This window comes from Lolium perenne, chromosome 4 (genome assembly GCF_019359855.2).
Source record: "Lolium perenne isolate Kyuss_39 chromosome 4, Kyuss_2.0, whole genome shotgun sequence".
Taxonomy (NCBI): Eukaryota; Viridiplantae; Streptophyta; class Magnoliopsida; order Poales; family Poaceae; genus Lolium; species Lolium perenne.
Genome location: NC_067247.2, coordinates 56,645,342 through 56,657,646, shown reverse-complemented (window position 1 = coordinate 56,657,646; position 12,305 = coordinate 56,645,342).

Genomic DNA, 12,305 nt, shown 5'->3' with positions numbered 1-12,305 from the left:
AGTATTGCAGTAGATTTTACTTCAGTAAAGAGAATTGGACCGGGGTCCACAGTTCACTAGAGGTGTCTCTCCCATAAGATAAACAGCATGTTGGGTGAACAAATTACAGTTGGGCAATTGACAAATAAAGAGGGCATGACCATGCACATACATATTATGATGAGTATTGTGAGATTTAATTGGGTATTACGACAAAGTACATAGACCGCTATCCAGCATGCATCTATGCCTAAAAAGTCCACCTTCAGGTTATCATCCGACCCCCCTCCAATATTAAGTTGCTAACAACAGACAATTGCATTAAGTATTGCGCGTAATGTAATCAGTGACTACATCCTCGAACATAGCACCAATGTTTTATCCCTAGTGGCAACAGCACATCCATAATCTTAGAGGTTTCTCTCACTCCCCCAGATTCACGGAGACATGAACCCACTATCGAGCATAAATACTCCCTCTTGGAGTTACTAGCATCAACTTGGCCAGAGCATCTACTAATAACGGAGAGCATGCAAGATCATAAACAACACATAGATATAAATTGATAATCAACATAACAAGTATTCTCTATTCATCGGATCCCAACAAACACAACATATAGAATTACAGATAGATGATCTTGATCATGTTCGGCAGCTCACAAGACCCGACAATTAAGCACAATGGGGAGAAGACAACCATCTAGCTACTGCTATGGACCCATAGTCCAGGGGTAGACTACTCACACATCACTCCGGAGGCGACCATGGCGGCGTAGAGTCCTCCGGGAGATGATTCCCCTCTCCGGCAGGGTGCCGGAGGCGATCTCTGAATCCCCGAGATGGGATTGGCGGCGGCGGCGTCTCTGGAAGGTTTTCCGTATCGTGGCTCTCGATGCTTGGGGTTTCGCGCGACGAAGGCTATTTGTAGGCGGAAGGGCAGGTCAAGGGGCGTCACGAGGGGCCCACACCCTAGGTCGGCGCGGCCAGAGCTTGGGCCGCGCCGCCCTATGGTTTGGCCACCTCGTGGCCCCACTTCGTCTCCTCTTCGGTCTTCTGGAAGCTTCATGGCAAAATAGGACCCTGGGCATTGATTTCGTCCAATTCCGAGAATATTTCCTTACTAGGATTTCTGAAACCAAAAACAGCAGAAAACAGCAACTAGCACTTCGGCATCTTGTTAATAGGTTAGTTCCAGAAAATGCACGAATATGACATAAAGTGTGCATAAAACATGTAGATATCATCAATAATGTGTCATGGAACATAAGAAATTATCGATACGTCGGAGACGTATCAGCATCCCCAAGCTTAGTGCCTGCTCGTCCCGAGCAGGTAAACGATAAACAAAGATAATTTCTGGAGTGACATGCCATCATAACCTTGATCATACTATTTGTAAGCATATGTAGTGAATGCAGCGATCAAAACAATGTATATGACATGAGTAAACAAGTGAATCATATAGCAAAGACTTTTCATGAATAGTACCTCAAGACAAGCATCAATAAGTCTTGCATAAGAGTTAACTCATAAAGCAATAATTCATAGTAGAAGCACTGAAGCAACACAAAGGAAGATTAAGTTTCAGCGGTCGCTTTCAACTTGTAACATGTATATCTCATAGATATTGTCAACATAGAGTAATATAACAAGTGCAATATGCAAGTATGTAGGAATCAATGCACAGTTCACACAAGTGTTTGCTTCTTGAGGTGGAGAGAAATAGGTGAACTGACTCAACAATAAAAGTAAAAGAAAGGTCCTTCAAAGAGGAAAGCATCGATTGCTATATTTGTGCTAGAGCTTTGATTTTGAAAACAAGAAACAATTTTGTCAACGGTAGTAATAAAGCATATGTATCATGTAGATTATATCTTACAAGTTGCAAGACTCATGCATAGTATACTAATAGTACCCGCACCTTGTCCTAATTAGCTTGGACTACCGGGATTATCGCAATGCACATGTTTTAACCAAGTGTCACAAAGGGGTACCTCTATGCCGCCTGTACAAAGGTCTAAGGAGAAAGCTCGCATCGGATTTCTCGCTATTGATTATTCTCAACTTAGACATCCATACCGGGACAACATAGACAACAGATAATGGACTCCTCTTTTATGCATAAGCATGTAGCAACAATTAATTTTCTCATTTGAGATTGAGGATATATGTCCAAAACTGAAACTTCCACCACGGATCATGGTTTTAGTTAGCGGCCCAATGTTCTTCTCTAACAATATGCATGCTCTAACCATAAGGTGGTAGATCTCCCTTACTTCAGACAAGGCGAACATGCATAGCAACTCACATGATATTCAACAAAAAGTAGTTGATGGCGTCCCCAGTGAACATGGTTATCGCACAACGAGCAACTTAATAAGAGATAAAGTGCATAAGTACATATTCAATACCACAATAGTTTTTAGGCTATTTGTCCCATGAGCTATATATTGTAAAGGTAGAGAATGGAAATTTAAAGGTAGCACTCAAGCAATTTACTTTGGAATGGCGGAGAAATACCATGTAGTAGGTAGGTATGGTGGACACAAATGGCATAGTAGTTGGCTCAAGTATTTTGGATGCATGAGAAGTATTCCCTCTCGATACAAGGTTTAGGCTAGCAAGGCTATTTGAAACAAACACAAGGATGAACCGGTGCAGCAAAACTCACATAAAAGACATATTGTAAACATTATAAGACTCTACACCGTCTTCCTTGTTGTTCAAACTCAATACTAGAAATTATCTAGACCTTAGAGAGACCAAATATGCAAACCAAATTTTAGCATGCTCTATGTATTTCTTCATTAATGGGTGCAAAGTATATGATGCAAGAGCTTAAACATGAGCACAACAATTGCCAAGTATCACATTATCCAAGACATTATAGCAATTACTACATGTATCATTTTCCAATTCCAACCATATAACAATTTAACGAAGAAGAAACTTCGCCATGAATACTATGAGTAGAGCCTAAGGACATACTTGTCCATATGCTACAGCGGAGCGTGTCTCTCTCCCACACAAAGAATGCTAGGATCCATTTTATTCGAACAAAACAAAAACGAAAACAAACCGACGCTCCAAGCAAAGCACATAAGATGTGATGGAATAAAAATATAGTTTCAGGGGAGGAACCTGATAATGTTGTCGATGAAGAAGGGGATGCCTTGGGCATCCCCAAGCTTAGACGCTTGAGTCTTCTTGATATATGCAGGGGTGAACCACCGGGGCATCCCCAAGCTTAGAGCTTTCACTCTCCTTAATCATGTTGTATCATCTCCCTCTCTTGATCCTTGAAAACTTCCTCCACACCAAACTTAGAACAACTCATTAGAGGGTTAGTGCACAGTCAAAATATACATGTTCAGAGGTGACATAATCATTCTTAACACTTCTGGACATTGCACAAAGCTACTGAAAGTCAATGGAATCGAAAAATCCATCGAACATAACAAAACTGGCAATGCGAAATAAAAGGCAGAATCTGTCAAAACAGAACAGTTCGTATTGACGAATTTTATTGAGGCACCAGACTTGCCCAAATGAAAATGCTCAAATTGAATGAAAGTTGCGTACATATCTGAGGATCACTCACGTAAATTGGCATAATTTTCTGAGTTACCTACAGAGAATTTTTCCCAGATTCGTGACAGCTAAGAAATCTGTTTCTGCGCAGTAATCCAAATCTAGTATGAACTTTTCTATCAACGACTTTACTTGGCACAACAAAACACTAAACTAAGATAAGGAGAGGTTGCTACAGTAGTAAACAACTTCCAAGACACAAAATAAAAACAAAGTACTGTAGTAAAAAACATGGGTTGTCTCCCATAAGCGATTTTCTTTAACGCCTTTCAGCTAGGCGCAGAAAGTGTGTATCAAGTGTTATCAAGAGACGAAGTGTCAACATCATAATTTGTTCTAATAATAGAATAAAAAGGTAAATTCATTCTCTTTCTAGGGAAGTGTTCCATACCTTTCTTGAGAGGAAATTGATATTTTATATTACCTTCCTTCATATCAATGATAGCACCAACAGTTCGAAGAAAAGGTCTTCCCAAGACAATGGGACAAGATGCATTGCATTCAATATCCAAGACAACAAAATCAACGGGGACAAGGTTATTGTTAACGGTAATGCGAACATTATCAACTTTCGCCAAAGGTTTCTTTGTGGAATGATCAGCAAGATTAACATCCAAATAACAATTTTTCAGCGGTGGCAAGTCAAGCATATTATAGATTTTCTTAGGCATAACGGAAATACTTGCACCAAGATCACATAAAGCATTACAATCAAAATCTTTAACCTTCATCTTAATGATGGGCTCCCAACCATCCTCTAGCTTTCTAGGAATAGAAGCTTCGCGCTCTAATTTCTCTTCTCTAGCTTTTATGAGAGCATTTGTAATATGTTGCGTGAAGGCCAAATTTATAGCACTAGCATTAGGACTCTTAGCAAGTTTGTGTAAGAACTTTATAACTTCAGAGATGTGGCAATCATCAAAATTCAAACCATTATAATCTAAAGCAATGGGATCATCATCCCCAATGTTGGAAAAAATTCCAGCAGTTTTATCACGACGATTTAAGCGGTTTTAGCGATTTCGAGCGAGTTTTTCGCGCTTTGCATTAGAAGTGGAAACATTGCTAACACCAATTATTTTACCATTATTAGTAGGAGGTGCAGCAACATGTGTAGCATTAGCATTACTAGTGGTGGTAATACTCCAAACTTTAGCTATATTCTCTTCTTTTTCATTTTCTTCTCTTTCCCACCTAGCACGCAATTCGGCCATCAATCTTATATTCTCATTAATTCTAACTTGGATGGCATTTGCTGTAGTAGTAATTTTATTATCTATATCCTCAGGTTTAGCAGCCATTTTATTAATTAAAGAAGATTGTGACGCAGACATATATGAGATTCGGTTTTCAGCATTCGCAAGTTTAGTTTGCAACCCAGAGATTTCCATATTCAGATTTTCAAGTTGATTTCCTATATTCTTCAACAAGGTAGATTGCTCATTCATAGTTTTAGTAAACAATTTATTTTGCTCATATTGTGATTGCATAAAGTTCTTGGTGGATCTTTCAATTTCTAACATCTTTTCCTCATTAGGTGAAGCGTATCTACCATAAGAGTTACCATTAGCAGGATATGGCATAGAGTTATTGTAATTGTTATTCTTAATGAAATTCACATCAACATAATCTTTTTGAGCAGCCAACGAAGCTAACGGAACATTATTAGGATCAACATTAGTCCTACCATTCACAAGCATAGACATAATAGCATCAATCTTATCACTCAAGGAAGAGGTTTCTTCGACAGAATTTACCTTCTTACCTTGTGGAGCTCTTTCCGTGTGCCATTCAGAGTAGTTGATCATCATATTATCAAGAAGCTTTGTTGCTTCACCAAGAGTGATGGACATAAAGGTACCTCCAGCAGCTGAATCCAATAGGTTCCGCGAAGAAAAATTCAGTCCTGCATAAAAGGTTTGGATGATCATCCAAGTAGTCAGTCCATGGGTTGGGCAATTTTTAACCAAAGATTTCATTCTTTCCCATGCTTGTGCAACATGCTCAGTATCCAATTGTTTAAAATTCATTATGCTACTCCTCAAAGATATAATTTTAGCAGGGGGATAATATCTACTAATAAAAGCATCCTTGCATTTAGTCCATGAATCAATACTATTCTTAGGCAGAGATAGCAACCAATCTTTAGCTCTTCCTCTTAATGAGAAAGGGAACAATTTTAATTTTATAATGTCACCATCTACATCTTTATACTTTTGCATTTCACAAAGTTCAACAAAATTATTGAGATGGGCAGCAGCATCATCAGAACTAACACCAGAAAATTGCTCTCGCATAACTAGATTCAGTAAAGCAGGTTTAATTTCAAAGAATTCTGCTGTAGTAGCAGGTGGAGCAATAGGTGTTCATAAGAAATCATTATTATTTGTGGTTGTGAAGTCACACAACTTAGTATTTTCAGGAGTACCCATTTTAGCAGTAGTAAATAAAACAAGCTAGATAAAGTAAATGCAAGTAACTAATTTTTTTGTGTTTTTGATATAGAGTGCAAGACAGTAAATAAAGTAAACCTAGCAACTAATTTTTTTGTATTTTGATTTAGTGCAGCAAACAAAGTAGTAAATAAAACTAAGCAAGACAAAAACAAAGTAAAGAGATTGGGATGTGGAGACTCCCCTTGCAGCGTGTCTTGATCTCCCCGGCAACGGCGCCGAGAAAAGGCTTGATACGCGTACAGCACGCGTCCGTTGGGAACCCCAAGAGGAAGGTGTGATGCATACAGCGGCAAGTTTTCCCTCAGTATGAAACCAAGGTTTATCGAACCAGTAGGAGCCAAGAAGCACGTTGAAGGTTGATGGCGGCGAGATGTAGTGCGGCGCAACACCAGGGATTCCGGCGCCAACGTGGAACCTGCACAACACAAACCAAGTACTTTGCCCCAACGAAACAGCGAGGTTGTCAATCTCACCGGCTTGCTGTAACAAAGGATTAGATGTATAGTGTGGATGATGATTGTTTGCGTAAAAACGGTAGAGAACAGTATTGCAGTAGATTGTATTTCAGTAAAGAGAATTGGACCGGGGTCCACAGTTCACTAGAGGTGTCCCTCCCATAAGATAAACAGCATGTTGGGTGAACAAATTACAGTTGGGCAATTGACAAATAAAGAGGGCATGACCATGCACATACATATTATGATGAGTATTGTGAGATTTAATTGGGCATTACGACAAAGTACATAGACCGCTATCCAGCATGCATCTATGCCTAAAAAGTCCACCTTCAGGTTATCATCCGAACCCCCTCCAGTATTAAGTTGCTAACAACAGACAATTGCATTAAGTATTGCGCGTAATGTAATCAGTGACTACATCCTCGAACATAGCACCAATGTTTTATCCCTAGTGACAACAGCACATCCATAATCTTAGAGGTTTCTCTCACTCCCCCAGATTCACGGAGACATGAACCCACTATCGAGCATAAATACTCCCTCTTGGAGTTACTAGCATCAACTTGGCCAGAGCATCTACTAATAACGGAGAGCATGCAAGATCATAAACAACACATAGATATAAATTGATAATCAACATAACAAGTATTCTCTATTTATCGGATCCCAACAAACACAACATATAGAATTACAGATAGATGATCTTGATCATGTTCGGCAGCTCACAAGACCCGACAATTAAGCACAATGGGGAGAAGACAACCATCTAGCTACTGCTATGGACCCATAGTCCAGGGGTAGACTACTCACACATCACTCCGGAGGCGACCATGGCGGCGTAGAGTCCTCCGGGAGATGATTCCCCTCTCCGGCAGGGTGCCGGAGGCGATCTCTGAATCCCGAGATGGGATTGGCGGCGGCGGCGTCTGGAAGGTTTTCCGTATCGTGGCTCTCGGTACTGGGGGTTTCGCGACGAAGGCTATTTGTAGGCGGAAGGGCAGGTCAAGGGGCGTCACGAGGGGCCCACACCCTAGGTCGGCGCGGCCAGGGCTTGGGCCGCGCCGCCCTATGGTTTGGCCACCTCGTGGCCCCACTTCGTCTCCTCTTCGGTCTTCTGGAAGCTTCGTGGCAAAATAGGACCCTGGACGTTGATTTCGTCCAATTCCGAGAATATTTCCTTACTAGGATTTCTGAAACCAAAAATGTTAGAAACAAGAATCGGCACTTCGGCATCTTGTTAATAGGTTAGTTACAGAAAATGCACGAATATGACATAAAGTGTGCATAAAACATGTAGATATCATCAATAATATGTCATGGAACATAAGAAATTATCGATACGTCGGAGACGTATCACCAGCCCACTAAGCATGTGGGCCGGGCCGAATGCACTCGTTTGACCGGTCAACAGGCAAAAGGGCCGGCCCACAAGACATGTGGGACCCACTTTCCTGTTATCGGGCCGGCCCATTTACCTAGTGGGGTCCACCTTAAAACAACTGGGCCGGCCCAAGAAGTTATTGGGCCGGCCCAATTAGCATGTGGGTCCCACTTTCCTGCTATCGGGCCGGCCCATTTAGTACGTGGGGTCCACAATAGATCAAATGGGCTGGCCCAACAAGAAAGTGGGCCGGGCCAAAACACAGGTGGGTCCCACTTCCCTGTTAAAGGGCCGGCCCATTTAGTATGCGGGGTCCACCATATAGCAAGTGGGCCGGCCCAACAAGATAGTGGGCCGGGCCAAAAGCACAGGTGGGTCCCACTTTCCTGTTAAAGGGCCGGCCCATTTAGTATGTGGGGTCCACCATATAGCAAGTGGGCCGGCCAAGAAGATAGTGGGTCGGGCCAAAAACACAGGTGGGTCCCACTTTCATCTTAAAGGGCCGACCCATTTAGTATGCGAGGTCCACCATATAGCAAGTGGGCTGGCCCAACAAGATAGTGGGCCGGGCCAAAAGCACAGGTGGTTCCCACTTTCCTGTTAAAGGGCCGGCCCATTTAGTATGTGGGGTCCACCATATAGCAAGTGGGCCGGCCCAACAAGATAGTGGGCCGGGCCAAAAGCACAGGTGGGTCCCACTTTCCTGTTAAAGGGCCGGCCCATTTAGTATGTGGGGTCCACCATATAGCAAGTGAGCCGGGCCAAAAACACAGGTGGGTCCCACTTTCCACTTAAAAGGCCGGCCCATTTAGTATGTGGGGTCCACCACAAAAGCAATTGGGCCGGCCCAGCTAGTTAGTGGGCCGGCCCACTAGTGGGTGGGGTCCACCTTAAAGCAAATGGGCCGGCCCAATTAGAGTGTGGGGTCCACCGTAAATCAAATGGGCCGGCCCAATTAGAGTGTGGGGTCCACTTAAAGAATAAGTGGGCCAACCCGTTTAGTTGCTGTTTATATGCCGGCATAATAGGCGCTTTAGGATTTTGCGGGCCGGCACATATGTGATTTCGCTTAATTGGGCTGTTTAAGGGAAGGGAATTCGTGATTTAGATACTGAGAATATTTACGCAGCATTGATTTCTGTCGGATAGCCTCACTTACCACAAGCACCAAAGAAAAAATGCGCGAAAGAACTATAAAAACTAACTAAATATTACATCAGCTGCAAGGCTTTGAAAAATATTCTGAGAACCCGAGAGAAATTGAATGGTAATTAAACCTAGCAATACAATGAAGCGATCCGGCAATCTTTTAAGTTGTCCATGCAGCACCTATATCTGAAACAAAGACATTATAAGTTAAGACAGCAACAATGGAAAGGCAAAGACACTACAATATTGTTTGCCAAAGAATTTGGAACTCATCATTTCGTCGTTATAAGAAGATCATTGTAATGCACACAATAAGCAAACAAAGAGTGCATGCCGCATACCAACAGCCAATATAACAGAGCATGTTAGAATGAAACAAATAGACTTACTACTGCCGAGTCCCATGCAAACCAACATGTTCGGGAGTACAAAATTGGCATGAACAACATAGTAGCAGCTATAAATTTTGTAACAACGATCGAGCAAGATGAAGTTATGATGGCTACATCTACAGAGCAGGGAATGTAAACCAAAAATAGAAGTTACGATGGCAAAAGCTAAAGAGGAGGGAATGTGAACCAACATGTGCCAAGTGCAATTACTTCAAATTGGCCGTGAACTAAATAATACTCCTGAACTTATAGTGAAGGGGATGCAAATCAAGATGTTTCGGGATATAAACTTGTAATGAGCAACACATAGAGGACGAGTTAATGATGGAGCTTAGGATGGACCGGATACGAATATAGTGGGATCACTGTGAACTTGTATAAGAGGGAATGCAAACCAATATGTTCAGCTTTCCATATGTGAGCGTCATGCCAAGTCAGAGAAACAAGTCAATAATGCAGCTTTTAAAGAACAAGATGGCACGCAAAATTATTATCTAGTAGTATGACAAGTTTATTTGTACTACAGGCTAGATAGCAGAGTGATAGCATGCCAAACTAAGTCCTTACTTTGTTAGCTTACAATGAACTAGATACAAAACAATGGCATCACCTGTAGTACAGGGAATGCAAGCCAACATGTTCATGGAGTAAAAAATTGGCACAAACAACATAGTAGCAGGCCATAATTTTTGTAACAACGACTGAGCAAGATAAAGTTATGATGGCTAGATCTACAGAGCAGGGAATGTAAACCAAATATAGAAGTTACGATGCCAAAAGCTATAGAGCAGGGAATGCGAACCAACATGTGCAATTACTTAAAATTGGCCATGAACTAAATAATAGCAGGATGTTACTATAATACCTATAATTTTTGTAACAACAACTGAGCAAGATAGAAGTTATGATGGCTACATCTACAGAGCAGGGAATGCAAACCAAAATGTTCAATCGCTTAAAGTTAGCAATGAACTAGAAAATAGCAAGGTGTTACGGTCATAGCTAGGAATGAACTAAAAGAGCTTCAGACAAACAAGCATCTGAACCCAGAACATGGCGCTAAAACAAGGGACTTACATTAGGAGAAGCACTCTGTGGGAGTCACAACAGATCTTCCTGGGGTTGATAGATCCGGTGATGAAGTACGCTACATGTGCTACTTGGGGTTGGAGAGACGGCCATTACACTTCATGGTTACTCATCTCATCTGCAAAAACGTAACGGCGCGTCGTTAGCACAAACAGGTTCCCCCAAGATTAAACAAGAACTTGCAGGCAAGCAATAGAAAAGCGACAGTAGAAGAGTTTAGATCATGCAAGGCGCCGGTGAAGCAGATCCGGTTCATGCACAGCGGTGTCGGTGAGCAAGATCCGATGCGGTGGACGACGGATCCGGTGAAGCGGCTCCGGTGGGGTGGACGATACCACAGCTGAAGCGACTGCGGTAAACTGCTGGATGAGCATATGGTTTCGAGGTTCGGCGGGGATGATCCGGTCCGGTTGATGACGGCGTCGATGAAGCGGCTCCGGCAGGCAGCCGGATGACGAGGATCGCGAGGCCTCGGGTAGGCCAGGGAAGTCCGGCGGGGATGTTCCGGTGTGGAGGTCGTGGAGGTGGGAGAGAGAGCGACTTGGGAAGTTCCGGTGGGTGTGGTTTCGGAGGAGAGACTGAGGGAAATGAATTTTTTTCGGTTAGTTTCCGGGGCTAGGGAGGTGGTGATCGAAAAAAATGACGGGTAGACCCCCCACCAACCGACTTATACATGGACATTGTTGTCATCTTTACGAGGGTAGAATGGGAAGTTAGAAGCGTGTGAAATATTTGTATTTTTCGGGCGGGAAGTTTTGCCGCTGGAATGAGATTTCGAATTTGGCTACAGTCCAAGTAATACAAAAATATGAGACTGTACTAGTACGGCCAAGTGTCACATCAAGTCATCATCACGTTGAAAATCAGTTACCACGATCATAATCATGATGTATCTTGAAAATCAATTTTGAAAAGCCCTTCCGAAATATTTCGGGATTTGTAGGAGATTTTGCAGCTTGACTGAGAATTGATTTTGAATAAGGCTATGGTCTAAGTAAAAAAAATCTTCGAAAAGGGGGATATGACCCCAGCCTCTGCATCGTGGTGATGCACACGGCCTTTATTAATAATCCATTCGCAACAAAAGTATGTTGTACAGATGGTCTAAGTAATATACTCGTGATTGTAATATAGAGATGACAAGTCAGGTAAGCACAGTGCTTAAGTAGTGCAAAACGTAGAAGAAAATTCAGGAAACATTAACAAATACTGTATGTATTTACTGTAGCAATCACTGTATATTTTTACTGTATAAAAAATAGTATAAATATTAAAAAAGATAGTCATAATTTTGATTGTTACTAATTATTGTAAATGCATATGGCTTACATATATTATGGAAGTTAATTTAGATCAAATTACACTTAATCATGTAGATGTGGAGAAGGGAAATTAGAGAGGTGTAGCTTGCACGTTAGAGGATCTGCTTCCGGGGTAGACCATGCTACTTAGACTACTCATAGTGGGAGTAACTAAGGAGTATTAACATAGAGCTACATGCATTGCCAACCTACGCAGCACCGATACGGATACGTGTATCCGTATCGGATCTATACGATACGTAAATACGGCATTTTGAAAATGCGCGGATACAAGGATACCTTTTAATAGCTTTCTAAATTAGAAATAAATTTACACCAATACATTGATACAACGGCATTTTGTATTGCTCCACAACCCTTGATTTATCTAAAATTGTAACATAAATAACTTCACAGTAGAATGTTAGGATTTGTAGCTTGGTCCTGGCTTACTGGTTGCTGCCTGGCATCGGCTGCTTGCTGCAGCCGCCAGTCAAGCTTCTTGGC